Here is a 13,535-nt window from a genome sequence, read left to right as displayed (position 1 = left end):
TACCCCTTGAGGTGAACGGCGGGGGGCAGCCACTTTCCACCCTTTCCTGCTCTCTCGGTTCTCTCTCTTGAGTCTGTTCATTACTACACCAAGGTCACGAAATCCTCTCATGCGATTGCAAGATCAGAGTCGTTTCTCTGATAAAAATCCATAACAGTTTCCTGGCCAGGACTTAATGGCAAGAAAGTCACATCTTATTTTAGAGTTCCTGGACCCACTCATTCCCTCACTCACTCATTTAATAAATCAATCAATCAATTGTATTTAATTCAGGTTACTGTACTAAGTGCTTGGGAGAGTAGAATACAACAGATTTGGTAGAATCCATCTTGACAAATATGGTATGTGAACAGAGCATGGTTCTGAACCTTATATGCAGAGCATTGTAGAGGCCATCTACAGTGTACAGGGCTTCAAACCTGATGTATACAGAGCTCTGTATTGGACACCTACGAAGTACAGAGCAGCGCTATGAATGTATACAATATGCTGAGCACTATATTGTATTGCAGCTGTGTACAGTGCAGTGTGCTAGATGCTCGCTGTGCACAGAGCACTTGGGAAAAAGACAGATGAAGGCACAGTCCCTTAGAGACATTCCAATGGGAATCATTGAACATATGGTCCAATAGTTAAATGAGTGGAAGAGTAGACCTAACTAATAAATACAAGCAGATAAATGAAACAATAGCAAGCAAACAGATGAGTTTATCAGGGTGCAGAATAGATGGAAAAAACAGATGGCAACAAACTGCACTCAGGGCAATTGCCAAGGAGTCTTTTTCAAGAGCTCCTAAAAAGCTCTTCTGTTCTTTGTGGTAAAGATCCCCTGATTAATAAGGAAAACAAAACCTTTGGCAAGTCACCTCCATGACTCAGTATAAAGGAACTTAAAGTTTCCTCTGTGAAAAGCAACCAAAAGTAGAGGAGGAAACTTCTTTAGTGCTCAGGTTAGGGGACTGAGATCAGTCTCTATGGTCCACAATAGTCTTTATGAAATTGGTTAGAAGTAACATTGAGCAACATTGTCTATGTTTCTACCTGGGTCTGAGTCTTTTTAGGAGGTTGCCGAATGTGGTACTTTCACTCAGCAGGCTCGTAGGAATTGTTGAGAGTTGCAAAACAAAGAACCAACCCAAAAGACACCCATTTAAAAGAACAAGTCAGATTTTGACTTAGCTCAGTTGCTAATAGGAACAAGAAAATACAAGGAAAATCCTAAGTACAAAAAACAATCGGAAAGATTCCAAATCTCCAAAATCACAAACCTATTAGGGAAGTAAAAGTGTGATTTGATGACAAGAACAGGCCCCTTTGGCAGCCATTGATAATCTTCATTTTGCCTATCATTCAAAAATGCAGGGGCGTCCCAGGCTGTTTGGTTATATCTCCAGCATTGGCTTCATCCTCCAAGCAAGTAATTTCCCTTGCAGAATGCCATCTGGTGGTTAACACTCAGACTAGGAACCAGGAGCCCTGCGTTTGTATCTTAGTTCCCCTGAGACAAGTTGCTTCCCTTCCTATGACTCAGTTTCTCCATTTGTGGAGAAATCTTAGTCTGTCCTCCCCAGGCTTAACTCCAGCATGAGAGAGATGTTTATGGGTTTCTGTTGCAGGGCTATATTCATAATTCCAATTTATTTTAAGGGGTGAGTCTTGTTTTGTGATAAATATTGATGTTCAGTTGGCTCATTTGCTGGAAGTTGGGAAAGAATCAGACATTTTATTTGGCCAGTCTCTTTTGCTGAAGATTAAACCTGCAAAGGAATTTGGCTATAATGTCTTCTCTCAAATGCTTTTCTAATCATTTCCAACTCATTCATCTATTTCCTTCTCCTTGGTGTTCTGTTCTCACTTATTTGACTCTGAGCCCCATGTGGGTCAGGGATTGTTTCAGACCTGATTTATCTGTATTTACCTCAGCACTTAGAACAGTACTTGAAACCTAGTAAACACCTAACAAATACTATAATTGTTCATTCTAATTATTATTCCATCCTATACTTTTTTCTGTCTGGTCTTCATATGATAGTATTGCACTCCTATAACTTCTCTTAAACATTGCTTTGACATCTGGCACTTACATTGTTTTTCTCTCTTTGCCATTATATTTACCCATCGTTAGGAAGGGAGTCATGTTTTCCAGTGAAGGTGGGATAAACTATCAGGACTAAGGTGGCTCACAGTCAGGTTGCAGAGGTCATACAGATCTAAGCAGTGGAGCTAGAGATAGCACCCACTTCACTGGGAAAATGGATGCATAGACCAGAAGTGAAGAAAACGGATGGGAGGGGCAGGTTAGAAATTCATATACATCCCAGAGTGGAGAGTGGAGGAAGGGGAAAGGAAGAAGTTAATAATCTCCACAAAGGACAGTGCTCTGCAAACTCTTCAGATGAATAGCTGTCTTCCTAATCTCCCATCAGAAATCAAGGAATGTAAATGCAACCGGAGGGCCTAAGGATTAGGAGGAAGAAGTGGGTGGGGGGAATGGAAAGGACAAACAGGAGAAGAAAGATGGCAAGGTAAGGGTGTGTAGGGGACTCTGTGGATCACCTCATGGTGCAGCCATGGCAGTTTGGATGGGCATGGCAATGATCAAGCCTCACTAGCATGCCTAGTGGGAAAAGCATGAGTCTAAAACTCAGAGGACCTGGATTCTAATTGTGGTTCTGCCACCTACTTGCTATGTGACAATGGGCAAGTCACTTAACCCCTCTGTGCCCCAGCTTTGTCATCTGTAAAATGTTGATTCAATATCTGTTCTCCCTTCCCTTTAGACTATAAGCCTCCTGTGGCACAGGGACTAGTTCTGACCTGATTATCTTGTATCTACCCTGGTGCTTGGCACATAGTAAAAGGGTAATAAATACCTAATTATTATTGTTGGTTCAAAGATAGGTACTACTGTTTCCAGCTTCTTACCACTTCCCAAGGAACTCTAGTGAAGTAGTAGAAATCGTATTTATTAAGTGATTGCTGTGTGCAGAGTACTGGGAGAGAATACATAGATAGGAATTAGACATGGTCTAATACCTCATGTGTTAAGGATTTAGCCAGATATCACTTTTCCTTGATAGACACAGTGCACCTTCCTCAACACAACAGAGTTGTGATACAAAGAAAGTTTCTTTTCGAAAGTAATCATTCACAAAGAAACAAACCAGAGGTAATCGGCATCCTTTCATTAAGAAAGGAAATTATGACCTAGCAGGAAAATGTCAGAGAAAGAGCATCATCATTGCAGTTCAGCAACTAATCCTTTCAATTTTCTAAATGACCGAAGTCACTCTGACCCAGCCTGTTGAGTAAATCTCCTTTAAACAGACACTTATGAATTTTCTGATCTACCTCTGCAGGTTTGTAGTATGTAAATCTGGCATCAGATGAGCTGAAATATTCAAAAAGGATAAAGCCCCTCTTTATCCCATTCATCTTAATCATTATATTTGTAAGTGGGAATTGAATCCTGAAAATTAAAGCACAACCTTACAAAGAACCACATAGAAAAACAGCTTGGCTCAGTGGAAAGAGCACGGGCTAGGGAGTCGGAGGTCATGGGTTTGAATCTCAGCTCTGCCACTTGTCTGCTGTGTGACCGTGGGAAAGTCACTTAACTTCTCTGTGCCTCAGTGACCTCATCTGTCAAATGGGGATGAAGACTGTGAGCCCCACCTGGGACAACCTGATTACCTTGTATCTACCCCAGTGCTTAGAACAGTGCTTGGCACACAGTAAGCACTTAACAAATACCAACATATGCATATATATGTTTAGTGCAGTGATTTTTCGATTAGACTGTAAGCCCTTCGATGGGCAGGGATTTTCTCTATCTGTTGCCTAATTGTACATTCCAAGTGCTTAGTACAGTGCTCTGCACATAGTAAGCACTCAATAAATACTATTAAAGGAATAAAAGCTACCAGTCTATCCAGTTTTCTGCTTGTCCTCTTCATCTGCAGAAAGTATCCAGTACTTTTCATTACTCACTGCCCCCCAACACAGTGAATCACCTTGGCCAAGAAACCCATGTGCATCAGTGATTGAATGTACTTTCTGCTAAAAGTGTACCTTGAAAATGATCTTGATTTTAATTTGCCTGTAAAATTATTTCTGATGTCTTCTAGGTTTCCTGATAACTAATCCAGCATAAAGTGAACAAATGCATTTGCAAAAAATACACCCCTTAAGATTTATTTCCTACACACAATCCCATTTCCTTCTGAGCCAGAGTCTATTTGATTATTTGTTACCCATTAATTGCACAGAAACTGCCCTAGCAAAGATCACCAATAATCTCCTTGCCAAATTCAATGGCCTCTACTTCATCCTATTCCTTTCAGAGGCCTTTAACACTATGGATTAGCCCCTTCTCCTGGAAACGTAATCTAACCTTGGCTTCATTGACACTGTTCTCTCAATTCTCCTTCTAACACTCTGGCCACTAAGTCTTTTCAGAGGCTTCTTCTCTACCTTCCACCCCCTAACTGTGGGAAACATGCCCACATCTCACCCATCCTAAAAAAAAAACCCCTCCCTTTACCCTACAGTCCCCTCTAGTTATTTCCCCATCAGCCTCCTATCCTTCCTTTCAAACTCCTGGAGCGAGTCATCTGCACTCGCTGCCTCAAATTCCTCTCCTCCAACTCTCTCCTGGACCCCCTCCAATCTGGCCTCCATCCCCTCCACTCCACTGAAGCCACCCTCTCAAAGGTCACCAATGACCTCCTTCTTGCCAAATCCTATGGCTCCTAGTCCATCCTAATCCTCCTCGACATCTCAGCTGCCTTTGATGCTGATATTCCCTGCCTACAATGACCTTACAATCTAGAGAGGGAGACAGATATTAAAATAAGTAAATAATGTACAGATGTGTGTTTAGGTGATGTAGACTGAGGTTAGGGTAAATACCAAGTGCCCAAAGGGTACAAATCCAAATGCATAGATAATTATGATGGCATTTGTTAAGTGTGTACTATATGCCAGGCACTAATGTGTATACTAAGTGCTGTGGTGGATGCAAGCAAGTCAAGTTGGTAACAGTCCCTGCCCCCCGTGGGGCTCACAGTCTCAATTCTGATTTTACAGATGAGGTAACTGAGGCACAGAGAAATGAAGTGAATTGCTCAGGGTCATACAGCAGACAAGTGGTGAAGACGGGATTAGAATCCATGACCTTCTGACTCCCAGGCCTTCCTGTATACACTATGCCATGATGCTTCCCATTGCAGAGGAGAGAGAGAGTGTTAGAGCAAAAAAGGCCTTCATTGGGGAAGGCCTCTTGGAGGAGATATGACCTTAAAACTTTGAAGGAGGGGAGAATGGTGGTCTGACACATATGGAGAGGGAGGGAATTCTAGGCCAGAGGGAGGATGTGGGAAAGGGATTGGTGGCAAGATAAACGAGATTGGGGAACAGTGAGTAAGCAAGTGTTAGAGGAGCAGAGTGTGCAGGCTGGGCTGTGTAGATCAGTGAGATAGGACAAGAGGGAGAAAGCTGATTAAATGCTTTAAAGACACTTGTAAGGACTTTCTGTTCAATGTAGAGGTGGATGGGCAATCACTGGAGGTTTTTGAGGAGAGGGGAGACATGGACTGAATTATTTTAGAAAAATTACCTGGGCAGCAGAGTGACGTACGGACTGTAGTGGGGAGAGATAGGAGGTTGGGAGGTCACTGAGGAGGCAGATGCTGTAGTCAAGGTGTCATAGGATAAACCTTGGTCTGGGTACTAGCAGTTTAAATAGAGAGGAAAAGGTGGATTTTAGCATTGTGGTGAAGGTAGAACCGATAGGATTTGGTGGCAGATTGAATACGTGGGTTGTATGAGAACGCTGAGATGAGGACAACGCCAAGGTTAGGGGTTTGTAGAATAGAGAGGATAGTGGTATTGTCTACAGTGATGGGAAAGACAACAGAAGGACAGGGTTTCGGTGGGAAGCTAAAGAGCTCTGTTTCGAACATGTTTAGTTTGGGGTGTCGGTGGGATATCCAGGTAAAGATGTCCTGAAAGCAAGAGGAAATGTGGCCCACATCCTACCTCTGGCCTGGAATACCCTCCCTCCTCACATCCGCCAAACTAGCTCCCTCCCCCCCTTTAAAGCCCTACTGAGAGCTCACCTCCTCCAGGAGGCCTTCCCAGACAGCTCCCTTTTTCCTCTGCTCCTCCTCCCCTCCTCATCGCACCTACTCCCCCTCTCTGCTCTACCCCTGCACTTGTGTATATTTGTACATATTTATTCTATTTATTTTATTAATGATGTACATACATCTATAATTCTATTTATCTATTTTAATGCCATTGATGCCTGTCTACTTGTTTTGTTTTCTTGTCTGTCTCCCCCTTCTAGACTTTGAGCTCATTGCTGGGTAGGGATTGTCTCTATCTATTGCCGAACTGTACTTTCCAAGTGCTTAGTACAGTGCTCTTCACACAGTAAGTGCTCAATAAATTCGAATGAATGAATGAATGAATGAATGAATGAATGAAATATGAGACTGCTGAGACAAGAGAAATCATGGCTGGGGAGGCAAATTTGGGAATCATCTGCATAAAGATGAAGTTAAAGCAATGGGAGCAAATGAGTTCTCCAAGGAAGTTGGTGTAGATGAATAGAAGGAGAACCCGAACTGAACCTTGAGGGCTCCCCACTACTAGAGTGTGGGAAGCAGAGGAAGAGTCTCCAAAAGGACCTGAGAAGGAGGAGTCAGAGATAGGAGAAGAGCCAGCAGAGAGTGTCAGTGAAGCCAAAATTGGATAAAGCTTTAAAGAGAAGGGGATGGTCCACAGTGCCAAAGCCAGCTGAGAGGTCTAAGAAAATTTGGATGAGATAGAAGCTATCACCATATTCATCAGTGAATGGAAACTCAGAGTAGTTCTGTTTCTTGTGTTTTTTACCTCTGCCTTGACATCAGTGAACAGCTCAGGTGAAAGGAGCTTCATTCATTCATTCAATAGTATTTATTGAGCGCTTACTATGTGCAGAGCACTGTACTAAGCGCTTGGGATGAACAAGTCGGCAACAGATAGAGACAGTCCCTGCCGTTTGACGGGCTTACAGTCTAATCGGGGGAGACGGACAGACAAGAACAATGGCAATAAACAGCGTCAAGGGGAAGAACATCTCGTAAAAACCGATGGCAACTAAATAGAATCGAGGCGATGTACAATTCATTAACAAAATAAATAGGGTAACGAAAATATATACAGTTGAGCGGACGAGTACAGTGCTGTGGGGATGGGAAGGGAGAGGTGGAGGAGCAGAGGGAAAAGGGGAAAATGAGGCTTTAGCTGCGGAGAGGTAAAGGGGGGATGGCAGAGGGAGTAGAGGGAGAAGAGGAGCTCAGTCTGGGAACGCCTCTTGGAGGAGGTGAGTTTTAAGTCGGGTTTTGAAGAGGGAAAGAGAATCAGTTTGGCGGAGGTGAGGAGGGAGGGCGTTCCAGGACTGCGGGAGGATGTGACCCAGGGGTCGACGGCGGGATAGGCGAGACCGAGGGACGGTGAGGAGGTGGGCGGCAGAGGAGCGAAGCGTGCGGGGTGGGCGGTAGAAAGAGAGAAGGGAGGAGAGGTAGGGAGGGGCAAGGTTGAAACTCTTGCCCAAACTGAGCACTGAACACTGCAATATCCTCTTCAGCCCAGCTCCCAGAATCAGGGGAAAATGAGATTTAGCGAAATAATGTCCTTGGTCCGTCTGCACAATGTGTCTATGACGCATGTTTGGAAAAAACAGGTTTGCTTAACAAACTAAACAAATGCTCTTCTGATCTATTTCGAGATTTTAAAGAATTTTCCCACTTCTACATCAAACATGTTTGAACTGATCTTCGCTTAGGGGTCTGAAAAACAAAATTGAAGTTCAGCATGCTAGAATACGCAGGATTCTAGTGAACTCAGTCAAGGTCCAGCCTGATATTAAAAAAAAAAAAGAGAGAAAACTGGATGAAACAGTCAAAGTAAATTATGTGGTTTATATTTAATAATAAATTTTAAAATATATTAATGAAAGATATTAAAGCCAGGGCAAATAGGCACACAAAGTCAAATAATTGGCTGTCATGATGTTTTTTGTTTTTATAATATTTGTTCAGTGCTTACTATAAGCCAGTCACTATTCTAAGTGATGGGGTGATCAGGCTGGACACAGCCCATGTCCCAGATGGGGCCCACAGTCACAATTCATATTTTACAGATGAGGTATTTGAGAACTACCCAGAAAAGTTAAGTGACTTGTCCAAGGTCACACAGCAGAAAAGTGGCAGGACCAAAATTAGAATCCAGGTCCTTCTGACTTCCAGTTGTGTGCTCTATCCACTAGGCAATGCTGTTTCTCATTGCTATTCATAGAGCTTCCAGTGGACCAGTGGGAAGAAGCAGAGCATATAGAGGGGCTGAAGCCTGGTGCACAGAAACAGCAGCTCCCTTTCATTCCTCTGTCTAAATACAGCCTTGCTTGGTCTAACGAAGCATAATGATTTTGAGCAACAAAATTCAATTTTCCTACATTACTAAAGTTTTTCAAGCCAGCCTTGGCTCCAACTTGTAATTTTATTAGTCAAGCAATTGAAGTCTAGACTTCTCAAAGCCAAATGAAGATTTATTCCTTCCTGAGATACACCCAGGAAACCTGCTTAACTAACTGGCCCCATAGAGCCTCATATGTAGCCACCCTCCTCCCCTGGTGAATTTTTTTTACCAATCAGAGATGCTCCAGATTCTGTCTCCTCCACTGTAAATTCTTTCCCCACCCCACATCTGTCACATCAATGATCATTGCTTAAAGTGGACTTTTTCGTGGAGGAGTCCCTGGAGTCTGTCGGGAGTCTGCCTTTTTGGAGTCTGTCTGTTTGGAGCCCTCTCACTTCTTCCCATTTCTCCCTTCTCTCAAAGCCCTACTAAAATCATATCTCCTCTAAGAAGCCTTACCCGAATAAATCCTCAATTCCCTATCTAAGCCCTCTCTTCTGCATTGCCTATGCACTTGGGTCTGTACCCCTCGAACACTTTGATATTCACCCCTCCCCCAGTCCCACAGCACTTAGGTATCTGTAATTTATTTTAATATCTGTCTCCCCCTCTAGTCTGTAAATTTGGGTTTACCTACTTTATTGTACTATACTCTCACAAGTGCTTAGTACAGCAAGTGCTTAGTACAGTGCTCTGAACACTGTAAGCACTCAGTGTATACCATTGATTGATTGATTCATTCCTTTTTTTCACTAAGCTATGTCTTGTCCTATGCCATCAAGTCGTCTCCGACCCAGAGTGACACCATGGACACATCTCTCCAGAACACCCCACCTCCATCTCCAATCGTTCTGGTCCACGCAGTAAACCTGAGCCATGCCCAAGCTAAGAATGGAATTGATATGTCTCTGATTGACTCTCCTTCCCATAGTCGAGACTGGTAGAGTACTGGAAACTCTCAAGATGAGACCCTGAGAGGAGACTAAGCTATGTCCCCAGGAAAAATGCCCCACTCTTTCCCCTGGCTAACCCTTTCCTGAGGATGGGGGTAATTTTGCCAGCGTGCTCTCCATTTTCACCCCATTCAGAGGATAAATTAGATGAAAGAGAAAGGGACTATTCATCACAAGAAATATATCCTGACTATGCCCAATGGGCTCAAGCAAATTTCACCTTCCAACTGGTTTGAAGTGGCAGGGTTAGGTGGGCTTCACTCACTAGGCTGCAGCTAGTAGGGCATGACTTAGCAGGAAAGAAGCTCAGATTCCTACTTTAATTCCAGCCATGATTAATTTTCCTTTTTCCTTTTCTCACCCTTTAAAAAGAGGATTAGACTTTTCTCTTACATGCCCCCGCAATGTTGTTTGGAAGATAAATCATTTGGGGCTAGATTGATTGATTCCATTATCTCCTATCGGATAGGAATAGATTCTATTGTCAACTTTGGAAATTTCCATAGCATTTGCAGAAAAATGTTTCTTATTTATCAACACATACTTACGTTACACTCACCCACACACACATGCATAGTGCCCATAGCCAGCTTTTTGCATTGTCTATGGATATTCTTCAGACTTGGACTTGCTGCTGCTTCAAGTACTTCTGGGCTTCAGTGAAACTGAAAAGATGCATGTGTGGTCAGTAGTTCAACTAACGCTATGTATGTTTGAAAAGTGAGCTAAGGTAACGTGTCATGAACAGTGGATGCAGATATCCAGGCTAAAAAAAATTATTATGATTCTCTTGGATATGTTTGTACTCAGAGCTGATTTTGAGGTTGGACCAAGAGGGTGGCTCCCCCAAGAATGTCAAATAGAAAGGCACCAGCATCTCGATTCTTGCCCTTCCCTCTAAGCAGCAGAGCTCGATTCCTCCTCATCCTGACAGTGGGGCCAGCTGTCTGGCAGATCCAAGTTGCAAGGAAAGGTTTGAAATGTATTCTTTGGGAAGGTGTTTTTGTGAGCTAGATTATGAAATACAAATATCAAGCTTTTTGTCATAAGTTGACAGAAAAACAGGTCACCCTTTAGATACAGATATATCCCAAATGTTTAAATATATTTGTGTGCGTGCATATATACATACTAGTTATGTATGTACACATATAGTATATATACAGTATGTAAAGTATGGTATTGTTTATAGTTAGTGAATGTAGTATATATTTTACATAGAATGTAGTATAGTATTAAGGAGACAATAGAATATACACTTCCTGTGGGAAGGGATTACATCTACCAATTCTGTTGTAATGTACTTTCCTAAAAGTTTAGTACTGTGCTCTGAACATGGTAAGCATTCAATAGATACCACTGACTGAATGATTAAAAGGAAAAATAACAGTGTTAAAACCAGTGTGGAGGGCAGTAACCAGAGATGGATTGGAGTACCTATCCTGTTAGAGAGACAACCACATGGTTTCAGCAGCTCCTCCTCCATGTCTGAGGGAGAGACACCGCCACTGCCTCCCCTCATTCAACCATACTCTCAGTGTCGGGGGGAGTCCAGTCTTATTCCACTGGAGTGGGACAGGCAGAAGGCAGGTCTGCAGCCGCCTGTAGCAAACATTTTGAACACTGGGAGAGGTATGACTGTTGGATTCTGTAGGACCCTGTCGGAACAGTGAAAAAACAGTAAACCGGACCCTTAGCAGTAATGTTCTTATTGTTGTCCTTGTTGACTCATGTAGTTTTGTTGTTTGTATCATTCCACTCTTTCATTACGTGTCCGTCACTAACTCTCTCTTTTCCTTACTCTTAGATTGTGAGTCCCTGAGTCCAGGCATCATGTCTGGATTTTCATCCTTATACCTTTCCCCAGCACTCAATACAGTACTCCATAAACAGTAGGGGACCACATAAAGACTGCTGAATTAATGTGAGCGAAGACTGCTTCAGAGGAAATGGGGGCTGAAGGGTAAATTGTACTTTTGGCTCTTTTCAAGAGAGGCAAGAGAAGCATCAGTACCCTAGTCCTATCCCCAGACCCACCCTCTACTGAAGTCACAAATCCCTGAATCTCCCTTCTGTGGATTGGCCCACTTGCTCAGAAATAGTCCTAAATATATCACAGATTTCCCCTGACCACAATGAGCTTACAGTCTAGGGGGGAGACAAAAATTGATATAAATAAATTATGAAAATATATAGAAGAGCTGTGGCTTTATTGCCATTGTTCTTGTCTGTCTGTCTCCCCTGATTAGACTGTAAGCCTGTCAAACGGCAGGGACTGTCTCTATCTGTTGCCGACTTGTTCATTCCCATCGCTTAGTACAGTTCTCTGCACATAGTAAGTGCTCAATAAATACTATTGAATGAATGAATGAATGAGACTGAGGAGGGTGAATAAAGAGTGCAAATCCTCATGTAAGGCGAGGCAGAAGGGAGTGAGAGAAGAGGAAATGAGGGCTTAGTCAGAGAAGGCTCCTTGGAGGAGATATGCCTTCGAAAAGGCTTTGAAGGTAGGGAGAGTGACTGGCTGTTGGACATGAAGAGGGAGGGTGCTCCAGGCCAGAGGCAGGATATGAGTGAAAGATTGGCAGCGAATTAGACGAGATTGAGGTTCAATGTGTAGGTTAGCTAAGTGTAGAGGATGGGCTGGGTTGTAGTAGGAAAGCAGCAAGGTAAGGTAGGACGGGGCAGACCCATAACTTGGTTAGTCTCAAGTCTTAGCAAATATGCAGTGACAATAATGCTGTTGTTACAATATTAGAGTCGTTCATAATTCCAAGAAAAGCAAGCAGGCTCCCTTTAAAACCGATTTGATATTAAAAAAAAAAACTTAAAAGGAAATCTCAGTAGTATGGTCTTCTTTATTAAAGCTTTTTGTTTCATTTGGAGACAAATACATCAGTTACTCTACCTCTATTATTCTACCCTTTATCAGTATATTCAAATTTTTCTCCGTGCATATCTTCACAGACCTTTAGCACCTTTAATGTGCTTTATTGTTCCATTTGTCCAAACATTATTTTGGAAAATTGAGATGCCAGTCACTGGGGAAGTGGTAAATCTGCTTCTCTGTGTATTATTAGCTTGCCTCTAAAGTATTCATGCTGGAAGGAAGTGTTAATCAGTTAACTAACTTCATTAGCCAGAAGAAATCCCTTGGCCTGCCCAGGCCAGCTTATAAAGGGGCCTGTGCTGCCTCACTCAGGGAAGTGAAGACCAAATGCAGCTGGTCTCTGAGATGTCCTTGAAGCTGAGGAGAGAACTCTCTAGCAAGTTCTCACAGTGGGGAGTTCAGGTTAGTTTTTCCTTTCAGTCAGAAGGAACCCTTTGACACATTCCACTCTTCTACCACCACTGAAATCCAGTCAAATCTGGAATGGAATGCAGCTTTCTTCAGGAATTCGATATTCAGGAGACAAGCCATTTGGAGGAGGGAAGAAGTCTTAGTTCCCACCTCACCCGCTCACCAACTTGGAAGCATGCTTGATGTCATTCTCTCTAGTAACTACACAATCTCTCACCTCACCAACTCTGAAATTCCTCCATCAGACCACAGCCTCTTCAACTGCCTTCTCTCTGACATACCCCTTCCCCACAAATTTATTCTGTTCTGCCACAAAGCCTCTGTTCTCTCCACCCCTTCTAATTTTTCAAAGTCATAATGATTCATTTGGTCTCCATACCAACCTACCTTCTCTTGACACATAAATCCACATCCTCAACACTGCCCTCTCCACTGAACTCAACAGTGTGACTCAGTGAAAAGAGCCCAGGCTTGGGAGTCAGAGGTCATGGGTTCAAATCCTGGCTATGTCACTTAGCTGTGACAAGTCGCTTAACTTCTCTGTGCCTCAGTTACCTCATCTGTAAGACGGGGATTAAGACTGTGAGCCTCACGTGGGACTACCTGATTACCCTGTATCTACCCCAGTGCTTAGAACAGTGCTCTGCACATAGTAAGCACTTAACAAATACCAACATTATCATTATTATTTTCCACCAATCTTGTACCACCAACCAGCAGCCCTGGGTCATCTCCACAGCACAATTCCTCCATTTTAGTACTTGAGCTGCCTATCACTACTGGCTGAAATCCAGACATCAGGCTGATCCTGTCCATCT

The sequence above is a fragment of the Ornithorhynchus anatinus genome, chromosome 21 (assembly GCF_004115215.2).
Source record: "Ornithorhynchus anatinus isolate Pmale09 chromosome 21, mOrnAna1.pri.v4, whole genome shotgun sequence".
Taxonomy (NCBI): domain Eukaryota; kingdom Metazoa; phylum Chordata; class Mammalia; order Monotremata; family Ornithorhynchidae; genus Ornithorhynchus; species Ornithorhynchus anatinus.
This window is presented reverse-complemented; position numbering follows the sequence as displayed.